Source organism: Equus quagga, chromosome 11, assembly GCF_021613505.1.
Source record: "Equus quagga isolate Etosha38 chromosome 11, UCLA_HA_Equagga_1.0, whole genome shotgun sequence".
Lineage (NCBI taxonomy): Eukaryota > Metazoa > Chordata > Mammalia > Perissodactyla > Equidae > Equus > Equus quagga.
In genome coordinates, this window is record NC_060277.1 from 20,603,441 (window position 1) to 20,621,644 (window position 18,204).

At 37.8% G+C, this 18,204-nt stretch overlaps 1 protein-coding gene across 3 annotated transcripts in view; it reads left to right on the top strand.

Annotated features, from left to right (window-relative positions):
• HS3ST5 (heparan sulfate-glucosamine 3-sulfotransferase 5) overlaps nucleotides 1-18,204 on the top strand; it is a 260,177-nt gene that overhangs the window by 111,556 nt on the left and 130,417 nt on the right. Inside the window, exon 3 of one of the 3 annotated variants that reach the window (XM_046676490.1) lies at nucleotides 731-858. The exons of the other annotated variants lie outside the window; for them this stretch is intronic. The gene's annotated coding sequence lies outside the window, so the exon portion shown is untranslated. The remainder of the gene's footprint in view (nucleotides 1-730; nucleotides 859-18,204) is intronic. 3 annotated transcript variants of the gene reach the window in all.

Genomic DNA, 18,204 nt, shown 5'->3' on the forward strand with positions numbered 1-18,204 from the left:
TCCTTTTTTTTTCCTCCCCAAAGTCTCAGTGCATAATTGTATATCCTAGTTGTGAGTCATTCTAGTTCTTCCATGTGGGATGCCACAACAGCATGACTTGATGAGTAGTGTGTAGGTCCACACCCAAGATCTGAACCAGCAAATCCCTGGCTGCCGAAGCAGAGCCACAAACATAACCACCCAGCCATGGGGCCGGCCTCCATTTATTTCTTTAAAAAGACAATATTTTCATATTGGCTCACAGTGCAGAACAAAACTCTAAGCTGTATACAAGGATACAACCAAAACAAAGTCAATTAAAAATTTGAAAAGGAAGGAGTAGGCAAATGCAACCTAAAGAAATTAGGAGTCGGACTGTTAATATCAGAAAACATGAAATTTAGGACCAAAAAGCAATAACTAAGACAAAAGAGGAACTTTATAGTGAACGCTGATGGGTGTAATGCATAATGAAGGTATACAGTCATGAGTAAATCAGAGCTTTAAGGACAACCATAGGTGTTTGTTTGGCAAATAAACTTAACTTCCCAAAACATGCCAAGAAATACCAACAGTTCATGTGTTAGGTGCTGGACTAAGTCTAAAAGTCATGTTCTGTAATCTAAAGCAAGACACTTAAATTGAAATTTATTTAAAAGAGAAAGTATTTCTATATCAAAGACAATTAAAACTACCTATTCCCCCAAAAATTAAGTACCCAACTAATGACAAAATTTCTTTTCATTATCAGAAAAAATGGGTCCCAAGTTGCTTCTCTTTTTGAAAAGAAGGGAAACGTCCACGAAGTCTGTAAATGTATGCCTTCAACGTATTTGATTCGAAGAAAAGTGGAACGTTTGGATAACCCACCCTCGACAGGTATTCTTAACAGCAGGACCTAATTTCAGAGTGTTTGCAGTCAAGAGGTTTCTGCTGAGCAAAAGTTCTCGTTCAATTTAGGAATGCAGATTATAATAATTTTCCTATCCTCCTCCCAGCAGGTTTCTTGCCTTCATTTTGCAGACTCCTAAGTTCAGTGAGAAACAACTAGGTAACTTCAGTTCCAGGAGAATATAGCCTTCAAGCATAGTCCCATTAACTCAACTTGGTTATAATGCAAAGCTGCTTAGCTTCGGTAGGGAATGGAATACAGGTGAATTGCTTTTCTAGTCTAATACCAGTTTATAATAAGCACACAGTGGTTTATGATGGCAAACTTTGTAGAGCATGAAAAATTATGGGGGAAAAAGCTTATTTTTTCTGACCTAAAATTGTGAAGAAACATCATGAACCCAGCATGTGACACTCCTATTAAAATAAAGGGAGAAAAATATTCAACAATGAAAATTCAACACATTGGCCTTTATGATCTGTTATTTCAGCAAAAAAAAATTTAAATGATGTCATGATATTTTATAGTAGCCTTTGTTCCTAGGTAACACAGTTTTTCTAATTTACATACATTTTCCGTTTTCTCCACTTTAATTTCTTTCTCTCTACTAGGCCTCAACCGTGTAGGCTGAAATTTCTTTACTTTGTTTGAGAAAGTAAAGATTGCTCAAATATCATCTTTTGTCTGCTGATATTAAAATAATCATATCTGTATAAACGCAAGTTAAACTATGTAAACCACACATTCCTGTAATGTAGGTCATGAAGATATTGGTCATAGCCTTTGAATAAGAAAATTCTACATGACAGTTTCAGGTTGATTAAAATCAAATAGGTGAGATGGGTGTCAGAACCAACAGTTTACAACCACCACTGTTCTATCTTTATGCTCAGGCTCAGGTAATTCACTTTGCTCATCCATTAGTCACTCTTCTTTCATGAATAAGGTACATATGCACCGTTTTCATTGTGCCTGGTCAACACTGCCAAATTTAACAACTGGTTTTTATAACAGAGGAAGTCAATGTCCAGCCAAGTGCAATATGAACTTTATAAGCTATACTGGCTTGATGTGTGTTTGCTTTTTTATGCATAATACTATGATTTCAACTGAGAATCAAGACCTATACCGGGATTCATTATAATCCAATGCAAACTTCATTTCTTCATTCATCCAACAAATATTTGGCTCATAACTACTAAGTGCCAGGCTGTTCTAAGACTTGAGATGCATCAGTGAACAAAACAAGGCATTCTGTTGGAACAAACAGACAATAAAAAATAATCGTAACAAGTAAGTGAATTATTTAGTATCATAGACCATGACAAGGTATTAAAGAAAGCAAGCATAGGTTGAATGTAACAAGGAAGGGAACGATGTGATTTACAGATCCCGCACTGCTTGTACCAGCTCTTCTGGCAAATGTTTTGCTATGTTCAGTCTGATTGTCTGGAAATCAGAATATGTGGATTGGACTCGGAGAGTGGAATCATTATTAAATGACTGTTGCCCAAATGTTCTTTTTTTAATTAATAAGCTTCCATGCATTGACGTGAATACTTGAGATACTTTAAACCCTAGAGTTTCTCCAAATTAAACTATCAACTGTGCCTGTTTACTAACTTTTAGCTTTAAAAAGTTCTTTGCTTGGTTTTCTTACAGGTGGTCTAATTAACAAGTGCTCTTCAAGTAATGTGGTAGAATTTCCAAAGGGGTCAAACAAAGAAAATAAAAAATTATATTGAATTTAAATGTCTTTCTTTTGTCCTGATTGTTTATAATCCATGGAATAATTTCAGATTGTAGTGTCACTCTAACCATAATCCTTGTCAGTGATGGTAAGCAATGCCTAATTAGTTCAAAAAGACTCAAACACCAAGCCAGCATATAATAAATTTTAGAATTAACCTGGATTTTGAAAGTATCTAGGTATGGACACTTTAGATAAATTCTTACTTGATTCTCAGAAAAATAAGGACTGAACTCGAAACTTGAATACATATTTTTAAAAAATAACCTATAGTCATTTCTAATTTAGTTCTTTTTGTGATGCTACTTTAAGAATTATTATCATGTTGGAGCCGGCCTGGTGGTGCAGATGTTAAGTTCACACGTTCCACTTCTCAGTGGCCTGGGGTTCGCTGGTTCGGATCCCGGGTGCGGACATGGCACCACTTGGCACGCCATGCTATGCCAGGCGTACTACATATAAAGTAGAGGAAGATGGGCACGATGTTAGCTCAGGGCCAGGCTTCCTCAGCAAAAAAGAGGAGGACTGGCAGTAGTTAGCTCAGGGCTAATCTTCCTCAAAAAAAAAAAAGAATTATTATCCTGTTGATAACCATCTGCATCCCTAACTGCCAATGCTATAGAATCACAGCCTGTTTGAGCTGGAAGGGATCCCAGAAATTCTAGTCCAATTGCCTTTATTTTACAGGTGTGAAAACTGAGTCCCAAAGAGGTTAAGTAATTTGTGCAGGTCCAGGAAGCCAGTTAGTAGTACAACTGGGACCACAACACATTCTTTAAAATGCCAATCCAGTACATCATTCTACCTGAGATTTTTCCAGTGCTTATTATTAAAATAATTTTTCCTTTAGGGGCCAGCCCCGTGGCCGAGTGGTTAAGTTCTCGTGCTCCGCTTCAGCGGCCCAGAGTTTTGCCAGTTCAGATCCTAGGCATGGACATGGCACCGCTCCTCAGGCCATGCTGAGGCAGCATGCTACATGCCACAACTAGAAGGACCCACAACTAAAAATATAAAACTATGTTCCAGGGGGCTTTGGGGAGAAAGAGGAAAAATAAAATCTTAAAAAATAAATAATTTTTCCTTTAAATTCAGGAGAGTTGACCATACCTTTGAATTCCACAAAGTAATCTGCTTAGTGAGTGGGCCTGCACTCCCAGAAATGGCCTCCCTTATTTGATAACCTCTTCAGTGCTACCAGAATGTGACTTTTTAAAAAAATTAGAATGATCTTTTGAGATTTTTTCTTTGAAATATAAATGAAGTTACTTATGAAGCTATGAAATTACTTACCTGTTAGTCAGAATATATGGCACAAATGAAATACAACTGCAATGAATTATTTTGCAATGAATTGTGAGGTGAGAAAATTATAAATAGTATAAAGTGCTGAGTTTGGCAAACAACTTAAGTAATATCTGGGCCCTGGGTTCCTCAGAGTCCTTAGGAAATGATACAGAGTCATGTGTGAGAACTCTCTGAACCCTCAGAGGGGAAAATTATGTAACTCACTGCAAAATCATTTCAGTGGATTTAATAGGGCAGAGAGGCAATATGTTCAAAACACAAAGAAAATTATGAAAGACCTTGTATGCTAAGACTAGGGAGTTTCATATGCCAAAAAAATTCAAACAATTAAAGCAATATCAATTAATTTTCTAAGACAGTTTTTCATTTAAGTAAGCATTGTAGTACATCTTAAAACGTACGTTTGTTTCTTGCAAATAGATTCTAAATTTGCTTGAGATGAAGGATATAAGCATGTTTTATATAATGATAAATTTGGGGTTTCTCATTGCACACAGTAGAATGTTAATATGTATTTTGAAGCATATCATTTATTAAACCAATATAATTTAAATTTTAGGTACGTTAGAAAGTAGGTATGACATTAGGTACATGGCTCTAAATGATGGATGTGGATGATGATGGAAAACAGCTGAAACTACTCAGGGTCCAGAAGACTTCATGAGTACTTTGTGAACTTATCAAGGTTTTGATGGTTTTGTCTGATAGTGAATGAAATAAGAAAATGAATAATTCACCTAGTTTTTACTCCTGTTATTACACACTGGCAAATCCTATAAGACTAAGAAGCTAAAAACTGGATCTTCTATCTGTGCTGATATCCATGACACAGTTCAATTAAAGTCCTCCATAATAAGTAGAGTTAATTGAAAATTGTAATTTAAAATTACATCTGGTTTTTATTAATGTGATAGGTAATTATTAGCATTCTAGCATTAGGCATTTTACTAATCATTATTTTCAATAATAGAAAAAAAAGATGTTTAAGAGACTGCAAAGCTAATATATTTCAGATTACCAGTCGGAAAAAAACTGTGAAAAAAACTGATTTATGTTTATTTTTGATTGATTGAATTCATTTTGTCTGAAGCCCTTAGTGATGTCCTTGGAAATTTCTATCCCCTTCCTTTTCCTCTTCCCCCTCCCATGAATATTTATGTGATTTAGAAGTCAGCAACATTTTTTGCATATTCTTTTCCCAAAGGAACATTTTTTTTCCCATTTTTAATCACTTCATAGATAAACTGTTCTCTGATAACCAAGGGAATTAGTGGCCAGACTTTCCCTCTGTATAAACCTGTGTGGTCCAAGAGCGTTTTAGTTTGCCTCCTGGGCTAAGTAAAATTGAACATACCTTAGCCTTTCATTGTCTTTGCACATATTATGTAAATTAGTAAAAATAAAAGTAATGTGATTGGAAGTATGGTTTGACAGACAATATCTTGTAATGTAATATCCAAATACTTATAAGCTAGAAATAGTGCCTTGGGGCACCACATTTATTGTGAATGAGTATTTGCATTTACACATTTTTGTCTAGAGTTTAGACTTGCATAATAAATCACTCACTGTGGAAAGCAGAATTGTTTTTGAAACATTTTACTTACTACTCTAAGCCTAACAAAGAAATACCAAATGCAGTTCCTCCCACAAAGAGTTTTCAATCTGTTTGGGAAAGTAAAGCACAGAGGCATAAGAAGTCAGATTACACAAGTTAATAACAAATAGAAATTTCTAGATGGATTGACATGGCCGTGATAAATTCTCTTTCTATATACCATATGTACATAAGTTCAGTGCTTGAAGAAACTTACGCAAAAAGTATTTAAAAAGTCGTGTTCGTCTTTTGACAGCAGAGTGTATTTCCTAATGATTTGGACTCTGGACGTAGGACAGTTACATGTTTGAATCTTAACAAGGATCAACTAATACCCTGGCATGCTAGGTCTAATCAGGACATTGCATTTCCCATTTCTTCGGAGTAGGCTGTTTAAATCCTAGCTTGCTCCTAGCTCATCAGGAAATGGCATCTTTCCTTCAAAACTTCATATCTACTGAAAGGCTTAGTAGCCTTTCAACCAAGTTTTCCTTCTTTCCAAAAGAACCAAAATTTTCAACACTGAGGTTCTGAGCATTGTTTCATTTCTTAAGAAAATTATTTATACCTATATATGTTTGGGTAAATGTCAAGGATGTTTGTCACTGAAATAGAACTGCTTAGTTCTTCAGGTAATGAAATGAAAATTTTCTTTTTTATTTTGTTTTGCTCCTTGGCCTTGAGAACCATCACGATGGCAAGCAAAATATTTAAATAAGTATGTAGCTTAAAGTTTATTCAATCATACAGGAAGGTAAGTTAAATATTTAGGCAAACCCTAAACTCATTTTAATGTGCGGGGAAAAAAGGAAGCTCCATTTTTTCCAGGTTAGTGGTAGAGCCATCCATGACTGGATTTCCTGATCACATACAAGGTGGTTCAGAAGAACAATTAAGAATGTGAACTCTGGAATCAGATTGCTTAAAAGCAAATCCCCAATTCTCCTGCTTACTATCTGAGTGACCTTGGGCACCTTCCACTGGCTGAGTCTCAATTTTCTCATATGTAAAATGCAGATGGTCATATTGCCAACATCACACGGCTACAGGAATTAGAGATGAGTCATGTAAAGTACTTTGTAAGGTTTAATAGGTGTAAACTACTCTCATTTCTACTATTCCACATGGCCTCTCTTGTTTTTCCCAAAATGAAATCTTGTGCAACACTTTGAACCTTGATTGTTCCTTCATTATCATTGTTTCCATTAACTTGAAAATGAAGAAACTATAAACATATAACCTGATATAATTATAAAACTATATGTAGGATGTGCATTCACATAAGCATATAGGAATTTTGAAAATATGCAAGTAAGATTGTTTAATAGAATACTTTCATCCTCAGGATAATGGTTGCTTTAAATCTGCAGCTTTGGAACAGGATTTAAATGGCAACCTAATGGCTTTGTCATCATGACCACATAAAAGGTCTGGCAAGATGTGTAAATTTGTGCATATGGGCACGGTTGGCAAGCCCTTTGAGTTGAAATTGAAACCACCCAACAAGTTGTTTCATCAAAACAGTGCCTGGAAATGTTTGCATTTTATTGCAGGGTGGTTGGCTTTCCAGCTAAACCCATTAGTGAATGGAGAATGTGGGCAGTCAGAGGAATGTAGTGCAGGAGACTCTGTCCCTCCAGATTGTGGAGCAGCTGGAGTGAGTCAGGCTTAACTGACACTTGACAGCTGTCCATCAGGTTTTAATGGAGAAAAGAGCTTCATGAAGCAGCAGCTGCCTTCAGCACCACAGAACCCAAAGAGAAATGCAACTGACTGAGGTACCGAAGCTCCCCTCCCACCCTCCGCTGCTGCCAACCTACGCTGGGTAGCCATGAACTCTATCCCTCTAACTATAACCGTGCAGACCTGAATCCAGGAGAAGATTCTTTAGGAGCACTGTACTTTCATTTTCTTAAAAAAGGGAGGATGATTCTTTCCTCTGTTTCTGAACACTCCTGAAGGTTTTCTGGGTCAGACTAAAAAGTTCATCGGTAACCATTTTGGCTCAATAGACTTGCCCACCTGCACATATTAACTCACTCTCTAGCTCCTTTTTGTCAACTGCCTGTAGATAATGAGACAAAGGATATGAGATGAGAAGATATAAATGTATCTACTGTTGTAGAGTGGAATCTTCCTTATTGCAAAGGTTAAATGCATCATCAGAATGCCTCCTAATCAGCATCATTGAAAATTTGTTTACTATTTTGGGCCACAGAATATATAAAAAAAAATTGACAGTCTGTATCGTGACTGACAGTGCATGCATTTATAATATGCTGGTTTTATCTGCGCGTTGTTGCATTGGACTTTGCCAGACATTGTGAAGAGATTGCCACAAGTTAACAAGTCGCATGGCTGCATGCTTGATTTGATTTACTCCAGGGCCTAGCCAGTGCATTCAGCTTTGTTTGTTAACCTAGCAGAACATTATTTATTAATGAGTTCTTCATCCTTTATTAAGCCTAATGTCAAAACACCTCTGTGGGACCCTACTAGGCATGTTTGCTCTTTGTGGTAAGACCTTCCAAAGAAAATGAAAAATTATGCAGCACTGCTCCGGTTAGAACACAACAGATAGCAGTTCAATTTCTCTTGAACCTGTCAGATGGTATTTCTGAATCTCTGTGAAAGATCTGAATCTGATGCAGTGTGGAACTGAAATTACAGAATGCTTTCTTTCAGATGTCAGTAATTACAGTCCCTTTAAAACAAAACAAAGCTTCTGTGGCCCCAGAAGATGAGTGGGCTCTTCAGCAGGCCAAGCTAACAAGTTCGCTAGGAGGGGAAAAGCACAGATTCAGTCTCTGCAAAAGTAGTGAGGAAGTATAGACTTATGCAGATGTCATAGTAATTTGAGATTAGTAACAAAGTGAAATAATTAAGAACATCTGAGTTGTAAGGGGAATGGGCACCATTCTGAAATATACTGAGACTTAGCAGTTGGGGCTGGCTGGGAAAGGGGAAGAAGTTTCTATGGCTGAGGATGACAACCAGTGGATATGACAGCATACAAAAGGCAGGGACCTGTCAGCCTAGTGTTCTCCTGACTTCATGGAGGAGAGATGGGAGTTAATAGGAGAATGGGGAAATGCAGGCAACTGGAGCTATCAGAAGGCAGTGCTGGCATCAAACACACTGTCAGTCACCTGTAGGGAGAAGCAGAAAAGGAACCAGCCAGAGTTCAGGGTCCCAGGCAAGAAGACTGAAGTTCTCTATCCTGAGTTTCTTAACAGAAAGCTACAGGACAGCAACCAAGCTGTAAGCGAGGCAGAGAATAGTTACTCTACCTCAGTGGTCTGTGCAAATGTCCAGGACCCATCCCTGCCACAGGACTCATGAGGTCTTCAGTAGCAGGATCCAATAACAGGTGTGCTAGATGCTGGGACTGAGATTGCGTCTGCCCCTCCTGCTGGCCACCAGGTATCTACGTGCCATGATTAGCTCACAGTTGGGAGCTTCGATGATTCCTGCTCTGGAGGCCTAGAGAAAATGGGCTCAGATATAGTATCTGCAAAGAGAGTTTTCTGTCTCACAATTTCGAAGTCTTGCTCTCTAACTTTTGTAACAACTGGAAGTTGCTATAGCACACAGCTCAGTACTTAGTTATGTAGAATTTGTCACTATCCTTTCTAATTGTGTCTGACATGTAGTTAAGTATTAATTATTGAGCTCCAATCATGTGCTAGACACTATTGGGAATAGAAACGTGTCTCAGTGACAAATCTTTCAGGAAACTTGCAGCAGAGTGAGGAAATATACATGTGCAAATGTAATGATATTATAAAGTAAAAAGTTGTCAAGGTCATGAAAGATAAGGAAAAGCTGAGGAATTGTCACAGTTTGGAGGAGATAAAGGAGGTGTGACAACTCAATGCAGTGAGGGTTCTGAATTGGATCCTAAACCAGAAAAAGTATGTTACTGGGAAAACTGGTAAAATCCAAAAAAGAAATCTCAAGATTAGTTATAAGTATTATACTGATGTTAATTCCTTCATTTTGATAATTGTGCTAGGTTCATGTGAGATATAAACATTAGGAGAATCTGATTAAAGGGCATAATGGAAATGCTCTGCAACTTTTCTATAAGCCTAAATTCATTTCAAATTAAAAGTCTAAAAAGTGATCTGTCCTACAGGAAAGGTGCAGATGAATAAATTTAGATATTCTGAGAAGGAAAAAATTACTTGCAGTTGGTGAGATAAGGCAAAGCATCATAAAGGGGCAGCTAGACTTCCAAGGATAAGACAAGGGACATTTCCAGAGAGGGAAAACAGGGTGAATAAAAGCGTTAAAACAGGAAAAGGGAGAACTCTTTGGGGAAAGAAAAACAGTGTAAGTAAAATAAAGAGCATTGCAGCCCGTGAGGAAGGACTTGGGATTTAGTTTACAGGCAAAGAGAGAGGCAGGAGGGTGCATGGAACATGGACGAAGATTAGCAAGCAATTTGATTTGCTTGAGTTCACCATATGTGAATTGAGGCTGTGCGTGGGGGACGAAGAAGGGTTGGAAGATTGTAGAGAGAAAACTGCGAAAGATTTTGAATGCCAGTCAAGGTTTTTGAACTGCCTCTTCTAGGCAACAAAATAGCCCTATACGCATTTCAGCTTGTTCTTCAGGAAACCGTAAGTTCTTTACAACTGGCGTTGTATATTCTGTTGAGTTCTCTAGAGAGAGGTGTGCAGGAGGAAATATCCCAAATCGGAATGTTATGAAGAAAAAGAAGCAAGTTGCAAAGAAAGTTTTAATCTGCAGGCCAGAAGACAGATACCTGGGGGCAGCAGCTAAAATGACATGTTAACTAGCATGAAGGCTATCCTGACCGACTGCAGTGGGCAAGTTAAGGGTATTGGAAACACAAGGCAATGTATTTAGAGTTAACTGCTTTAGTTTAAAAGTTTGAACAGAGATAAAATCAAGAGAGATTTCTTTGATGGAATTGCAAAAGTAAACATGTCTAAGTTAATTAGAAGACTATTAAAATGTTAAATAATATTGGAAATTCTCTGTGTGTAAAAGCACTTTTGATCCAATTAATGTACTTGTTAATAGGAAATAATAGGGGGCCAGCCCTGTGGCTGAGTGGTTAAGTTCACACACTCTGCTTCCACAGCCTGGGGTTCATCAGTTCAGATCCTGGGCACAGACCTACACACTGCTCATCAAGCCATGCTGTGGCGGCATCCCATATAGAACTAGAATGACTTACAACTGGGACAGACAACTGTGTACTGGGGCTTTGAGGAGAAAAAAAAAAAAAAGAGGAAGATTGGCAGCAGATGTTAACTCAGGGCCAATATTCCTCACCGAAAAAAAAAATATATATATATATATATATATGTATTAAAAAATAGGAAATAATAAACGGCCCCTGCCATTTTGGTTCTCTCCCCAGGACTTGTAGAGTGTGAATGTTGGTGTCATGATTTTAGGATTCAAGTGGAAAAGTGATAAATTAGAAGGGTGCTCATTACTCTGGAGCAGTAAGTGAGAAAAGAGCAATAAAACGTCAACATTGTTATGTATCCCCACTTATCCTAGCCCAATGGCAGGAGCTCCCCATAGGGAAAAGATATGAGGAGTTTGGAATATCCACCGTGACTGTGACTACAGCTTTGCAGAAGGCCAGGCCTGCTCTCAGTTGAAGAAGCTCTGTGTCTCCTGGAGGGAAGACTCTTACCAGCTCCCAAAGTAACTCCTACAAATGGCCAGTCTAACTCCTACTAACTAGCAGTGCATGCCCACGGAGGAGCCTGGTTATAAGTGAACAGTTCCCCAAAGAGCAAGCAGGGACTCCATTAGCACAAATCCCTTTGCTCTGGGCTCGGTGAGAGGCAGTTACAGACCACGGGCATAGCAGCGCCTGAAATATCGCATTCTCATTGCCAGTTCTCACAAAGTCACTCCAAAGTGTGACAGTATGTCTCTCTGGCATATTTCCCTTAAGGCTGCAAAACAATGTGGGACACGTAACACGTGCATATGTCACTTGAGGGGTTTTTTTTCCCATTCATTATGTTTTAGCCATTAGCAATCACCTTACATGATCTTTCAACAATTCCAAAGGACCCGAGCATTCAGAGTCTGTTTTGAATTCTGTTTGATTCTTCTAGCTTAGTCTGTTCCACCAAATATTTTCTGTACCACTACAGTGTCAAAAATGGAAACAATTTTTTTGGTGCCTTTGTGTAATCCAGGAATCAGTTAATGAAAGCTGGTTTTTAACACCTTTTTTCCTGACATATAAAAAGTTAAATACTTGTCTTACTAAATGAAGTCTTTATTTTAATGGAATATGGCATAATTTAGGAAATATATTTATGAAACTCATAAAAATCCTAGTTAATAGAAAGAAAAATCATTTATATGGGCATCACATAAGATACTGTATAATTTTATCTTTAATTTTATTATCGTGAAAGGGCTTCCAGAATGAGTCGTAGGAACCAATGGCATCCTGGAAATCAAATTTGCCGATGGCATGAAACTGAAGAATGACTCACAGAATGGAAGCCAGAATCAAGACTCAGAAAGATCTGTACAGGCTGCAACACTGAGCCAAATCTGGGGAAATAAAATGAAATGGAAATAAAAGTAAAGTCCTATTCTCCAGTCAACAAAAGAAGAACATTGAGCAGAACTTGAAAGAAACACACATGAAACATTCTAGGCATTCATTTAATTATTAACTCAGTGTGAGTTAGATGCAATTGCCAAAAAAACCTGATATGACCTTAGATTCGATTTTTAGTAAGCATGTTTCCAGGGCAAAGAGGATGACAGCTGCTCTTACTCTAGACTGAGCCCAACCACAGCCATGCTTGACATGTCACATTACGTTTTGAGAGCCACACTCTAACTGGAGCAGAAGCAAAGTGAGTTGAGAGTAGAGCATCCAGGATTATAAGAGCACTGAGGAGCACCTTGAAGGAGATGAGAATGTTTAGCCTGTGGGAAATAAGATGTAATGGAGAACTGAGAACTGTCTTGAGTATTTGAAGGCTGCCATGGGGAAATGGAGTATAGGCGTAGGGCAGAACAGGGCAAAAAGAGTGGAAGACACAGGTGTATAAACCTCGTCTCAATTTAAGTAAGAATTCTATAATAACTATGGCTGAGATGCCCAGCAGGTAACAGGTTGTCCTTGAATTGGCAAAGGCCTATTCCAGCTTGCCGTGAGCGCTGAGGTATCCTTCCCTAAATGCAGTGGGGCTGCATGATCATGGTGCCTGGTCTCTCTGAAAGGCCACAGTTCTTCGTACCTCCTAATCCCAGATCTGAATTACACAGAAGTGGCCCAAACCATAATTGACTACAGTACGTATTCTTAGGAATACATCAGAGGGTCCATTTGCCTTCTGGAAATGGAATGAAACATCAGTTTAACTTTTACAATAAGCCATTTAATCCAGCCCCTAATAAGCCACTTCTTGTTGTGTTAGCTGGCATTCGCATTGCCACTGCTTAAGCTGGAGAAGTGCTGGTAGTTTTCTTGTCCATCATTTGCTCAGAAACCAGAGCAGCTGCTACGATGGCTAAAATAAGCTAAAATCCCTTAAGACATGAATTGTGATCACAGATTTTTTTAACGCATTTTTTTGTTGTTCATTTAATTGAGGTCCAAGACTACAACAGATTTTTGCTTTCAAATTATGCAATGAAAATGTGGAATATACCTAGAGGGGCACACAGATGAATGGAGCTACAAAATCAGGTCTGCTCATATGGAACTTTTATTTCCTAATTTAAGTTTGTAATTACTACGAGTAATGAATATTTTATTCTAAATGTTTTAGCAACCTTTCTGTTTCATTCCTTCTAGTCCATTCACAATACAATATTTACATTTTTGCAGTGGATGACATATCAATTTCGCCACCGTGGTCTTTGACAGAAATATCAGAGACCATGAATAACCTGGGCATTATGTCAAAATTCTATTAAAGGGAGCCAGCCCCGTGGCTGAGTGGTTAAGTTTGTGTGCTCTGCTTCAGCAACCCAGGGTTTTGCCTGTTCGGATCCTGGGCGCAGACCTAGCACCACTCATCAAGCCATGCTGAGGCGGCGTCCCACACAGCAGAGCCAGAAGGACCTACAAACTAGAATATACAACTATGTACTGGGGGGCTTTGGGGACAAGAAGAAGAAAAAAAATAGAAGTTTGGCAACAGATATTAGCTCAGGGCCAATCTTTAAAAAAAAATATTCTATTAGAATGATAGGTTTCATGAATTTAAAAGATACATTGAAAGTTTACTTGATGCTATCACCTGAGATTGACCTTGAAAGGAAAAAGAAACTTGAACTTAACGCCACTGCTCACCAATGCAGTCACTCTCTTCTGTTTGTATTTTTCTCCATCCTTTACTTCTCCCCTTTCTGTCCCCTCCTGATTTCCAGTCAATCAGTATTTGACATTATATTCTTCAACTGATATTTCTAACCAACTTAAATTCAAACTCATATGCTAATTCCTACTATGAAGGATTTCAAAATAAAAATTGGAACAGGAACAAGTAGTTTTCATCTTCTGCTTAACAACTCTCTTTTTATTAAAATGAGTATCCAGAATTTGAATACCAAATGTTTTTTCTAGGACCACTTAGTGAGTTGGTGAAAAAAAAGACAATACTCAATAGAAAAGCTGAGAGAATACAGGAAAGGGAAATGTAGGAAGAGGAGCTTAAAAAAGGAAAAAATTGGGTCAGAGAAAAAAAAATCTTGAAAATTATATATAAGGAAGATGTTTTTAAAAAGAGGGTTATAAAAGACCAGATAGACAAGTTTATTTTTTCAGTAATAAAAAAGGGGACTAGGAATGCATATTTTTTAAAGATTTAAAATGTATAATTAGTAATTCTCAAAGCAAAAACAGTGCCAAAATTTAGCATGTGCTCAATGAGAACTTTGCTTAATTAAATTGAGTTGTCTACAGAGAATGTATGGTCTCACTGAAAATGCAGAATGTAGGAAGGAACATTATACACATTCAATTCAGCAATAATGAAGTGATTTTGAAAACTTGTACAACCCGCATGACCCCCCTACCCACAATTCCAACTTACTGTAACTGGACTAAAGTCTGCCATTTACATTCCAGTAATTTCTGTGACCTCTTGTGGATTTTAATTCCCTGTTTGCTTTTAGCTGGGTCCATTGCATTTGTTGCCCTGGACTATTTATTGAACTTGTAGTGTAGCTCTGTGACCACCATATTTGAGAATTGAATATGTAATCCAAGGCAATCTCTGATCTTTAAAAACTAATAAAATTAATAGTATCTTTTTGCATCATGATTTAGAAATCATTTCACATAAAATCATATAAAGTAGTTTAAAAAGGCATTATTATCTGCTTCTCAAAATTGAGAAAGCTAAAGCTCAGAGAATTTTTTTTTCATTGTGGTCATAATAGCTTATAACATTGTGAATTCTCAGTTGTACATTATTATTTGTCATACACCATATAAGTGTGCCCCTTCACCACTTGTGCCCACCCTCCACCCTCCTTCCCCTGGCAACCACTAATTTGTTCTCTTTGTCAGTTTGTTTATATTCCACGTATGAGTGAAATCATACAGTGTTTGTCTTTCTCTGTCAAGCTCAGAGAATTTTTAAAAGTTCATCTGGGGTCACTGAATAAGTAACTGTTACCAAACCAAGCTTGTTTTACCTGCCGCACTTGGTATGCTAATTACCAAGATGATGAGTTTGCAGCAGAGAAAGGGTTTATTCACAAGGCAGCTAAGCAAGGAGACGGGAGAACAAGTCTGAAAACCACCTCCCTGAAAATGGGGAGTAGGGATATTTATGGGATAAGGGGGCAGAGTGGTCTGCAGTGTGGGAGTAGATGATTGGAGGTAAGGAGAAAGGAGGTAATAGATGATCTGCACAAACATAGTCAAGCTTCATGGCTCTTCATAGGAATCATGTTCACAAAATGGTCACATTAGTGTGATCTGAGGGTGGAGTTTTCAGCCCCCCAACATCAAAAGGTCACCTATCGGTCATTCCCGCAAGCCCAGTTGATGAGTTGCTGGTCTCAACTGCCTAAACTGGACAAGGGATCGACTCTCAGTTCTTGAAAAACTTAAGCACCCGTTACCATGGTGACCCAAGAGTCAAGAGATGTTATCTGTAGGGTGGGCTTTAGCAATGCATTGTCTAACTACTTTTGCAAACAGACAACTAACTGAGTATAGTTAAAGCAAGTTGGCTTCCGCTATCATAAAGAAGGCCAGACTGTTTATTTCCTACAGTGCAAAGCTGAGAAACATATCTATAGCTTGTCTTAGAGTGAACTGCTCAGATTGAGTCACTGAGGCTATGTGAAAGGATAGGCTCTCCTGGTGGGATGCAGACTGGCCCCTGCACTGATCCTTTCTTGAGTTCCTACAGGCAGTTATGATTTTCAGCACCATCCTCCCCTGATTAGGATGCATTTGGCCTTGGTCTTTTGAATGATCACAAAGATTGAATGACGCCATTGGCATTTAATGCTGAGGGGCAAGGGACAATCATTGTCTAGGAGAGTGACCAGTGCCCACAATGAAGAGATCTCCAACCCAAACGTGGGCAATACCTCTGTTGAAAAGCACTTTGAGGGTTCATTACTAATAGTGAGTTAGTATTATGATTGTTTACAGCTTGGCACTCATCACCTAAAATTGATAATTGTCAGAATTTATCAAGAATTTGACCCTTGGGCAGCACTCAGAAGCCTCCTGCAAATGCGTACACAACATTGATGTTTCCTCAGTTTTCAGAAAGAACATGTTATCAGTGCCTCAACAGTATAGTTTTAAATTGGTCAGGGTTTTCGACTGATGCTATTCCTTGTTACGCATTACTGTTAGTTTTAATTCATCACTATCTATTTCATTTACTATGGTCTGTTTAGTTAACCCTGAAGTGTTTAGTGATCCCTACTTTTAGGAACAATATTTTTGACCTATAACTTACAGTAACTATACTTTAAAACATGTTCTATATGGTGATTCACAGATGGATTTTTCACGCAGCTATTGCTAATGTAGGTATATTCACAAACTCCCCCTCAGAAATTAGTATGGTATACTACAGCATAGCATTTATAGTATAGAATGGTATAGTTATACTGTAGTGAAGTATATTAACAGTGTAGTATGGTAATACTATTGAATAGTACAATATCGTATAGCAATAGTATTGTACAATATGATATGATATAATATCGTTGCTACCAAGATTTGTTTTGGAAAGTGGAAACAGGTAACTTAGATAAATTATGAGGTCATTTTTCCTACCAAGAGGGTTGCCTACTAAAGTCAGTAAAAAAAGAAAAAACAATTGAGAGCCATTGAGTTATCATGCAGTATAACCTGAGCACGTCTCGGGAGTGTAGACTTCTTACTCAGAACGCTTGCATGAAGCAAGGAGAGCGAGTCCTCGTCGCAGTTACCGTCCTGAGGGGAGCCCTCCGGGCTGCTGTAACGCAGCTCTTCGAGCTTGTGTATTTCTAACGAAGTGTTTTGAGACCCCGACAGAGATAGTATTATTTTTTGTTTTAATATCAACTGGTACTTTTGTCTACAAGGGAAAATGTTTCGTCCATAATATTTATCACCTTGTCTCTGGTTTTGCTGTTGAAAACTACCTGACTCGCTCTACTTTTTTCTTTTCAACACTTTTTATTAAGAAACTATTAGGAAGGAAACACTAATACTAAATTGCAGAATTATAAAAGGGAAGCTTGTCCAGCTAAATTTTAAGATACTCTGAGGGACAAAGAAAGAAAGCCACTGATGCCAGGTAAGAAAAATGTGTGACAATGGAAGTACACAATGTGATTTAGTTGGCTGGCTACTGTGTAGGAGAATAAATTCTATAATCTTGCCAAAACCTGAGGGAAATGTGAATTGAATAGCAATAAATAACTTTATTGGAAAGAGTTGAATGTGATATATTGTATCCTCCAGCCTTTATACAGAAAAATTTCCCATTGATTACAGCATCAGACCCAAAGCGGACTGAAGACGAGGTAATTTTTAATATAGTTCATGGTGTCCCTTCTGCTCCTATGCCCCAGCCTTCTCAAACTTTGAGTTGGAAGGTCAGGTGGAGCTATGCATGCAACTCCAACCTTTTCAGCCTCTTTTAGGATTAAATAAACTTTATAGGTAATGTTTTATTCTATGCATTTTCATTAATATTCTTTCACTGTTTAGAATCAGTCTTATATGTTTATTAATATTGTATATTTAATAACATCTTAATTACTCTTACTTAACATGTTTTCAAGTTACAAACACTTTAGTACCTCATCTTATTTAGCCCTCACAATACAGCTGTGTGATAAGAGAGGCTATTATTTTTCCTGTGTTATAGTTGAGGACATTTCAGACTTAGAGTGGTTATGTGACTTGCTCAATCATATGTAGCAAGTAGGTGGCCAATCTGGGGCTAGATATCAGAGTTTCCGCATCTCAATATTTAGTTAATAAGAATTTTGTCATATGAGTTATTGCAATTTACTATGACAGTTTTCATTTCTGCAGAAATGTCTAGTTCTATCATATTTTTATTAATGATATTGATGAAAATGATCCATAACCAATCTATAAATGAAAATTTGGGTGAGTTTATTCTGAGCTAAAATGTGAGGACCATGCCCTGGGGCATTTCTTCCCGAAGGGAGAAAGAG